A 9938-nucleotide genomic window follows, 5' to 3' on the forward strand; every position below is an offset into this window, starting at 1 on the left:
AATACAGAGTTCAAATACAGGCATCAGTTCTTCTAAAGCCTGTGTCTATATTATCTCAGTTCAGCCCCATTCCTATAAAGCATCCACATGAGAACCTGATGCTATCCCCACACACCTATCTGTAGGAACTAAACCACCAAGGATTCACCAAGAATCAGTGAATTAAGTGGAAAATGCTGCCAGGTACATTTCTTTACACGAGTAAATAAGTTATTTACATATGCATTTGTCATCTTATTTCTGAAGCTTTAAGGCATCGCTTTTCAGCCCTCCACATCCCACAGAGGCTTAGGACTGGCTGCAGAAATTGGGATATTTGTGCTGTATTTGAGCGCTTAGTGCCCATTCAACTAACTTACGCTTTCCAACATGTTCTCGCCCTCCAGGCACTTGGAAGTTTTCCAGGTGGGCCTGGCAGTTGCTGTCTTGAGGGCGCTGGACAAGCTTAAAAGGCAAACTTAACCTGGGGAGGGTGGTCCCAGTCCCGCAGCTACATGCTTGGAGGTGCAGAGAAGAGGCAGAAAGGTCTGTCAAGGCCCCATCCAATCACCCCAGACATGTCAGCAGTGGCACATGCCTTTTGCACAACAGAAATGCCACTCAAGTACTGATCCAGAAAGTAAGGAGTACCAGCTATGGAGCATCCTTAACTTAAAAGGATTTGAACCCACAGCTCCAGTTCCCCAGGGGAGTAATTGCTCCCACTGGACAGACGCAGTAGGTGATATTAGACTACACTCAGGCATGCCACGTTAAAGGATGGAAGGCAAGCAGGTAAGAAGCCTGGTGAAGAAGCCAGCTCAAGCCTAGTGGTAGGACACTAGACTAAAAAGGGGCAAAACGAATGTTCTTCCCTTCCCTGCCTTCTATTTTTATGTCCCACAATTGACTCATGTATAAACACGTGGACAGGTCAGAAATGCCCAGACAGAAGGCAAAATCTAAGCAAAGCAGTTTATGAGGCTAGAGGAAGAGTAAAGACAGGAGAAGAGATATAGGATGTAGACGACTAGCAAGAGAAATACAAAGCAAAAGTGGAAAACCAGAGGCCTGACCAGGGGAGAGTGGCAGAGGAAGGACAGAGGGAGAGATGGCACCATCCCAGAGTGCAAGTGGATGGCAGAAAGGTTTGCTTTCGGTTGCCCCAGCACCCTACTCCTCACTGAAGAGGAGAACAAACACCACAGAGCAGAAACAGCTTTTGCCCCCATTTTCTCACACACTAGCTACATTTAAAGGAGGTTTGAAGAATAAAGGGAAGCCACTTGACTGCTGCCCAGTCCTTCCCAATGCTGCAAGTATGACACCTCAAAAAGTGAGCCACAAGACAGAGCACAAACAGGCATCTCCTGAGGCCAGCTATCAGGACAACTTTGCTTAGATCCAGATGTCAAGCTAGCAGAAGTTACAAGCAGACCCTTGGGTAGGATTTCACCATTCTGGTTTAGGTGATCACAGAAAATGACCCCGAGCTCCCTGCGTAATCAAGTCAGAGAAAGGCACCTTGGCACGGGGATTCATTTCATCCTAAAACAGGACAGATAATTGACTCTGGAGGTACCTATTCATTGCCCAGTATGACTAGCTCAGCCTTGTAGGTATGCAAAGTTAGGTGAGGGGGAGTCCCACCATCACTAATTAGCTAAGCCAATCTGTGGGAGGGCTAACAGCAGCCTGGCTCCCCCGCTGCAGTCACACGTTACCCTCCCCTTCTCTGGACCGTCACCAACCGCCAGCCGATCCCATCATGAGCTAGCACAGACTGCTACGCCAGCAGAAAGCTATTCTTCTTTTTGTAATGTTATTTTTCAGTTGATTTAGTTCCTTGGTTCCTGGTGAGGGCAAAATGGCCATCATTCCTGTGAAAAATGTTGCCAGCCAGGGAAAGAAATGCCCTTGGCAGCAGCTGAGATGGCCTTCACTGTGTTACAAAACCGTGCCCTCACATGCCAGCAGCATACAGAAAACAGAAAAATGCATAAATGAAAGAATTAAAGGGACTAAATTCACCAGAGAAAAAACCCAGCACATAATTAGAGTGGGAACATTTTAAAAGGAGGAAAGATATGGCAAAATACCAGGCTGCAATGGAAAATAATATCCAGCAAAAGATACAGACCATAGAAGATACAACAACATGAGGTATTTTGCAATAGCATGCAAGCCACCAAGAGTCGTGGAAATGATCCAAGAGTGTTATCCTCAAATGACAAGGACATACTTCTCGGAATGATATCCTCAATATAACAAAACACCACGGTACATAAGCATGCGTGATCAAAACCTTGCATTTCAACAGAGGCAACGTCAATGCAATTTCAACAAAAGGTTATTTTTATTCTAAGGCTGACCAAATAACACTCTACATGTGATCCTATGCTGAACCTTTCATATCAGCTCCCAGGAGCCTAGGAAAAGGAGGAATATAAGTTATATTGGTGACACAAAGACCAACAGTACCTCCAGTAAAACGGCCAAGCCTCAACGTAAGAGAAAAATTAAGAGCATCAGAGCAAAAAGCAAGCCTCACAGGAAATACAGCCACATATCTTCACTGACAAGTGAAGGGTGAACTTGATAGCAATAGTACTATTCAATGCCCTTTCACTCTTAGAGTCCTGAAACACCTTTCCAAGTGCAGATAAGGGAAAGAAGATAAAAGGAAGGGGAATCTACCAAAGCAGCTCCCCAGATTAAGAGAAAATATATGGATGGTACATAGAAATGGTTGTAGAAGCAAAACACAGGGGAAAAAAAAACAGGTTTCTATGGGTCTGACGTGACTTAGTAAAAGAGCACACAAAGATACACAACTCCTGCAGATGACTAGACATCAATGAAGTTCTCAGAAGTTAAAGTAGTCTTACACTAGTATGCTACACCAGACTTTCACTAACCAGTCTATATCATTGGCAATAGTCATGATCCTACTTATAAAGTATGCCAAATGGAAGCCAGCTGAAAGAATACCTTTCAGCAGCAAAACATTTCCCAGATCAGCTCTTACATATATCACAACACATGCATTTGAAATCCTTTGCTATGTACAACTTGCTGGTCTACAGCTATTTAAAAAAACTGAGAAAGTATACAAGTGACTGCATGCAGGTTTGAGATGCTTTTGACAATCTCATTTGGAAAAAAATGTGAATTCAGAAAGAAACAGACAGAATGTGTAGAACACAATTAGCAAACAAAGGTGTTTATCTGAATTCATATAAACTGAAGGTGTTTACTTCCCTTATCCCTATACCACAATGCTGCTGCTACCAAAAGATTCTTGAGGATGACAACTCCCTTTGGAATTTTTCATTAAAGTCCTTCCATCTAACCAACTGCCCTGAGAGATTCCTTTATTTTAATAATGTACCTTTCTAGGGGAGAATACAATAAGCTATGTTAAGTAAGTGATAACTACTGGCATCTCCGCCTGCTTTGGTACTCAGTAAATTCTCTAACAATAGCTGCAGATGCACCTTTCACACAACATGACTAGAGGCCAGTTGTGCACAAATTAAGAAGCTGCACATCAGCTAAGCAGTGATCACTTGAACCTGGGTATGTATCTATTCAGCATTTATAGGGCACTTACAGGAACAAAAACTAATGCTACTGCTCTGATTATACAGCTACCAGTAAAAGAAAAGACTTCACAGGTGTTAAAGACTACACTGACCCTGCCCTGGCTGAAATCCCAGCATCTGCCCGTTGACTTAAGCAAAGGAAGAACGAACAACAACAAAAACCAGACTTGCCACAGTTACTCAGTGCTGCCAAAAAGGTACAGAGGAATCAGCTCTAAACACATCAGAAACTCCATGCATCCAACACTGTAGTTGCAGCATTTAACATCATCTTCCCTAAAATCAAGGAACAATGTGAATGTAATCACATGCAAACTAAGTCTAAATGGGCAAACGCATGTTTAAATAGAGTTGCTTAGAAGACAGAGTAAAAACTATTATGACCAGAACCATTAACAAAGCACCTGACAGACTGTGGCATCAAGTGCCAACAGATTTGTTTTACACAAAAGGACGCACACATGTTGTTGCAGCTGATAGAACAACTTCCCTTGGCACTGCTTACACAAGCTTGACACGCCATCCAGAAACTAAATTCAGGATTTGCAAGTCATGGGATGCCCAGCTGATCTCTTTCAGATGGGAGGGTTTCAAGTTGACAGTGAAACTGCCCCAGTATCTATAGAGAGCACTCTTTTTCAACAGTGTACTAAGTTCCCATTCTACCCATAGCACTGTGGAAGCAGACATAGCAGTGGGCATGGTCTGCATAAAAATCAATGGTCATTTAAACCACTTCTGGTATATAACCCATTTACCTATCTTCACAAAACTTGCGAAGATAATACAGTTGCCTCCCTGTACATCACAGACAGTTTAAATTTAAATAGTCCAACCTGAATAATTCTGGAGACATGATACTCAAGACATGAAGATATTTGGAAACTGGTAGAAATTCTTACATTCTACCTAATAAGAATGTCACAAGGGCTTCTTTAGAAAGATCAGTTTCCTCTTTGCTATTTCCTCAACAAAACAAGCAAACGTTATCTGTGAATGCTCTTTGAAGAAATACGCCTTGTCCTTTCAAGGACTGCCCTTGAAAATTCAAAAGAAAGATGGTACTGAAAAATCTATAATTCTCCCTTGAAGATTTAAGATTTAGGATTATGTTCAGCATTATTTAAATGGAGCGGAGATAAAGAAATAGCTATGTATGTTGTCTAAGGATTGTAAACTAATTTTGAACTATTTAATTATAACAGACTGTTATACATTCATGCATTCATGAAGGTTTTATATAACAGTCATAAAAAAGAAAGGAGAGTGACTATAGAGTTTTTGGCACTCCACAATTACATGAAAGGCAATTCTGACATGAAGGTATTAAACAGCAATGGAAGAAAACCTCCAGTAAAGAGGTTTTTCAGCTGCAGTTCATAACATGGCTCTTGTTACATCATCTCACCTCACCTCTGCATTGGTTTTAAACCGCAAGTTCGTTGCGCAACTGGAGAGAAACATCGCAAACGCGTCTGTGGATGCTGCTGACAGATCCACCACCCTGGAGTCTCTGCAGCACGCACAAGCAGTGCTTCTCTGGCTCTGCCACACGCTCTCAGTATCGGTTTCCTTAACATTTCTTGTACATAACTCCACTAACCAGACAGCCATCAGAGATGTGTTTTCTCATTAACACCATTCTGATGAGAGAGCTTGCTGAGAGAAATTTTTCTTTTCTTATGTAATAAGACATTCTTTGCTCTTTCCTGTGCTAGGCCTTCATTACATTCTTGTCTGATGTTTTTATTTTGATTGGCCGTAATTACTGTGCCATCTAACATTGCCAATTCCTTCACATACCAATTTTTTCTAAAGCTCTTTGGTTTAATTCCCCAAAATTAGATGATCTCTTATAAATCCTTCTCTGATGATAATCATAAAATCCTACTTATATTAAATCATGTCCTTACAAAAACTTCCATGCTTTCTTGTCTCCCCTTAACTCTGATACAATCAACAGCCTTTAGTGTACCAGATTAATTTAAAGAAAGAATTACTTGTGAGGCCTTTTAAAATGGATGTGAGTTATTTTGATGCTTTCTTTAGTGAACGATTTATGAACCCTTCAGTCTCTGCACAGTGCGTTCCTTAGCCAGCCAAGCACTACTTCATGTAAGCTTCATTGTCCAGCCCTCGCAGCACAGAAACGAGTAAACTGGCCCCAGCATTCAGACCAGATGGAGACTAAATAAACCCCTGATTTGTGGTCTCTTGGAAGATAAAAGACTATTTCTAAGGAGTCCACTAAAGATGAATAAATGCATGCTTATTATCAGCAAGGTTCAATACCTGCTAAAATCATCAGCACCATCACAGGAGAATTTGGAGGCATCCACAACTAAGCCTGTAAATCACTCAAATTAAACTGAAAATCTTAGGGTGTTGATTTCTTGTTGTTATTATTTATGCTTATTCCACAGTTAGCAAATCACACTAACAGTACCAAAAAAAAAATAATCACAGAGTGAGCCATGCTTAAGGCCAGACAAAGACAGACACCAGGAGCCTGAGCACAGCTATAGACAGCCTCATTCTTCAAGGTCCCCACTCAAAAACCAGTCAGAGTTGAAGCAGTTTCTCTTTCCACTCTCCCATCCTTTCCCCCCATTCTTCAGCCCCAAACCTCCAGATGAGAGCTGCTTAAGCGAACACTGGCAATGCTACCACTAAATCTGTTTCTGTGGCCTCTTCCCAAGTCCGAACAAAGCATCCAAAACTATCTCCTAACAATTCAGCCACCTTAAGAGGCAGGAGGTGCCTGTGGTTTTGTCAGAAAACTTACTTGGGTGCCTAAGCTCTTCTTACTACACAGAGCAGAGATGGCCAACATCTTGCCTGAAGAGAGTAACAAGACACTATTCTCCCACCTACCCATTTATGCCCATCGAGGAAACACATCCAAACTCCTTCAGTCTCTTCTAAGCACGCTGTAAGCAGTAAGGTTAATAGAAAACACTGCCATTCCCTTTCAAAACATGGTGGGGAGCTGCTTCTCTCTTGGAGGCTACCTTCTTAGGGGAGAGCTCGTGCCAAAGGAATAGACTTCCCTGGACTGTTTAGGCTTTCTCTTTTTTCTTTCCTAAAAATCAAAGCAGTATCAACATCAGAAACTGTCTTGGGAGCTGTGGACACAATCTTGGGTGTTCAGTGGTCCCAATTCCAAATTACCGTGTCAGTTAGCAACAAGGACACCTTTCCAGCAGATGGGAGGTGGCTGTTTGAAGCAGTGCAATGAGCTGCATGCAGATCTCCCGCTCCCCAGTTAAGTGCTCCCAGCCAGTAGATTATTGCATGACAGCTGGGTAGCAGCAGTCCATTTTTCAAAGGGAACTGTAGAAAACTGTTTTTTCAGAGCCAGTTTGCAAAGCCTCCATGCCTGAAGGACAACTGGGCACACACATTCAAAGCGAGGTTCCAGCTTCTGGAACTCAAGTTCCTGCAGGCACTTGGCACTAAAGGTGGTGAATTCATCCACTCCCACATCCAGCGGAGGGAATCCCGGAGCATCTCTCCCACAAACATTTTCCAGACGGCTTCTGTGGCCATGACACACTTTTCTGGCTGCAGCAAGTCACTTTCTTCAGCGCTTAGCTCTCCTCCATTCGCTCCATATAGCACATAAACATTGCAGATTCTTGGTCTGGAGCCAGGTATCTAACTTGCAGCACTGTGAAACTGTTTATTCATGTCCATGTTTCATTCACATGCGTTATTGCTGGACCAGATGACCTTTAAAGGCCCCTTCCAACCCAAACCATTCTATGATTCAGTGTAGAAGGAAATCAGTGTAAACCCTAGAACTCCTCACCATCTGTCTGATTGCTCCAGGACACCCTATGGACCTCCTAACCAATCTTCTGATACAGTTGTGAGGAAGCAGCATCCAAACAGTGACAGCAGCTAAGGATCCTTGGATCCTAATAAACAAGTAAGAGACTGGTCCAGTGGTGAAGAACTCGAGCAGACCAACTTCCATTCTCTTCTTCTCTAAAGACATCTTATACAACTATAGCCAAATCACCCAGGACTAGATTTTTCTGAAGAGGCACTTAGATGGGTGACATGAGACCTTGTTGGACTTTCAACACCACCTCTTTCTAAAGCTTCAGGCTCCCAGTAGGTTGTTTTCCTCTTGACTTAAGAGTTTACCTAGCTCTTAAAATCCAGCCGTACTCCCTTGCAGCTTTCAGTTCCAAACATATAAAATGGAGCACTTTTATCGCAAAAGTTGGCAGAAGCACTAACAAAGCCTTAGAAACATTTTTAAACGTTCTCTCCCTTGTACAGGTGTTTGTGTGGCTAAAAACATCAAAAGGCTTTAAGCGAGCTACTGACGTATCAAACCCTCTTGAAGGGTCCTACTCTCACGGCCCACAGACAGGACGGTCTGTGGCTCATGTGCAAACCAGAAGGAAGCACTCAAATTTTAAGCAGCTGCCAGCTAGTTATTGACCAGTAATCTAGGGGCTTTACCTATGCTTGATGCCTCACGAGCTCAGTCTGTGCCTCTTTCACTAGACTACCTTTCCCAAAATACATCCTAAGACTCTTCTCATCAAGGGAAGTGAGAATAGCAAGACCCTGACCACACGGCCTTACGGGAAACGTGGTTCAGCTGTGAAGTCCAGCCAGTAGCAAAATGCAATGCAAAGCACAAACTACACTTCCCAGGAGACACCATGAGAATATTTTTGGCTAAACTGCTCTGGTTTTCAGCCAAAATATTTTGACAAAAGAACTAAACTAACCCAGAAAACTGACACTTTTCTTTAAAAAGCTACTTTGCCAAAAGCCCTCCTACTTCAAAAGGATTCTGGTTCCAGAGTTTTTGGACAGCCGTAGAGATGACTAAATAAGAGCTTTAGAAACAGTGTAAAATCACTCAAAAGTAATCAGAAAAATAGCCTTCAACATAACGTACAATTTATAAATTACACAGTAGATTTCTGCAGCTTCCACAGTGCAATTCTCTGCTGACTCTAGGACCATGCCATGTTTAAAATGCCAGTTTGACTATGAATTTAAGTTACATATTCTCTTTCATGTATGAATTAAAACAATAACTTCATTTTAACAGATACATCTAAGAATTTTCTGAAACAGTCCAAGCATTTTTAAAAGGAATACTCAGCTTGGAAGTATTACTTTTCTACAACATCCACATACCTTATTTATGCTGCATCAGTAGTGTAATAGAATTTTAGGGATATGTCTGAGAAGTTATCACAGATTAAAAGATCCCAATATCATTGTTATAAGTGAAACCTTTAAATCAGTGTTTGTTTTATATTCTCTGATTACTATAATGCCTTAAACATTCATGATCACATAAACTATCATATATATATATATATGAAATACAAAAGATCTCAGCTACAGAGAGGGAAACGTAGGGCAATAGTTTTTACATTTGCTACACTTTTAAAATCTTTCAGTACTGTAGTATTTCCAGTCCAGAGGCTCTTTCTGTTTCACTGTATGGCAAGTGAAGTTGGGTATTTTAGTTCTCCACAGTGATCTGATTTTGCTAGAAAATAATCCCCCTCCTAAATTTCACTGCCTATATTGAGCACATATGTATGTATGCACAGAGGTCAGAATAGAAACTTGCAAGTCCCTTTATGAATCCTATTTTTCATACCTCATGACTGAAAAGCAGGCATGTGGCCTTCTGGTTACTGATGTACATCTTACTCTCATATTCCAGCTCATTTAGACTAAGATTTTATATCTTTACACATCCTTAAATTTCATTAAGCATTCATGTATACTACTACTTCCAACTTGATTTGGTTTTCACTGAGTTTGCTCTTAATCATCCAGTGGTGTAATTCAAGCCCTTACTGGACCTTCTGTCATCTGCTTCACTTCTGCAATGTCAGTCTTCATTCCCTGCTTTGCAGCTGTACTAAAAGCCCACTTTCAAAAAAGTAGAAAACAGCCAGCCTCTTAGGAATAAAAGTAGAAGGATGGAGAAAAGCACTTAGTATTTCCAAAATTAAACTGATCTTGATTATCTGTTACCGGAAATTACAACCCATTAAGGCACTGCAGTAAGTTTCAACTGTAGGAAAAGTTAAAAATCACATACTGTTTTGTCGTTCCCTGCTCAAAGCAAAGCGACCTCTTCCAATAGCATTTGTACATTTTAAATACAACCCCCCCACCAAACAGGAATTCAGTGATCTAACCCACATGGGTGCTTCTCAACAGAAAGGTCCAACGTTTTCCGATAGAATCGAGCGAACTCTTATTTCCCCTACCTTCCCCTACTATTTGGGGATCGTCAGTCACATTCTGCCACTTACAAAGCAGCCCCCTAACAAACATCCAGGCTTCTTCCTCTACGTG

General features: G+C 41.6%; 1 protein-coding gene across 4 annotated transcripts in view; it reads right to left on the reverse strand.

Annotated features, from left to right (window-relative positions):
* COLEC11 (collectin subfamily member 11) overlaps positions 1-9938 on the reverse strand; it is a 48657-nt gene that overhangs the window by 31790 nt on the left and 6929 nt on the right. The window contains exon 1 of one of the 4 annotated variants that reach the window (XM_041128735.1): positions 9851-9928. The exons of the other annotated variants lie outside the window; for them this stretch is intronic. The gene's annotated coding sequence lies outside the window, so the exon portion shown is untranslated. Of the gene's footprint in view, positions 1-9850; positions 9929-9938 lie in introns of those variants that run through there. 4 annotated transcript variants of the gene reach the window in all.

The sequence above is a fragment of the Aquila chrysaetos genome, chromosome 15, assembly GCF_900496995.4.
Source record: "Aquila chrysaetos chrysaetos chromosome 15, bAquChr1.4, whole genome shotgun sequence".
In the NCBI taxonomy this organism is placed as follows: domain Eukaryota; kingdom Metazoa; phylum Chordata; class Aves; order Accipitriformes; family Accipitridae; genus Aquila; species Aquila chrysaetos.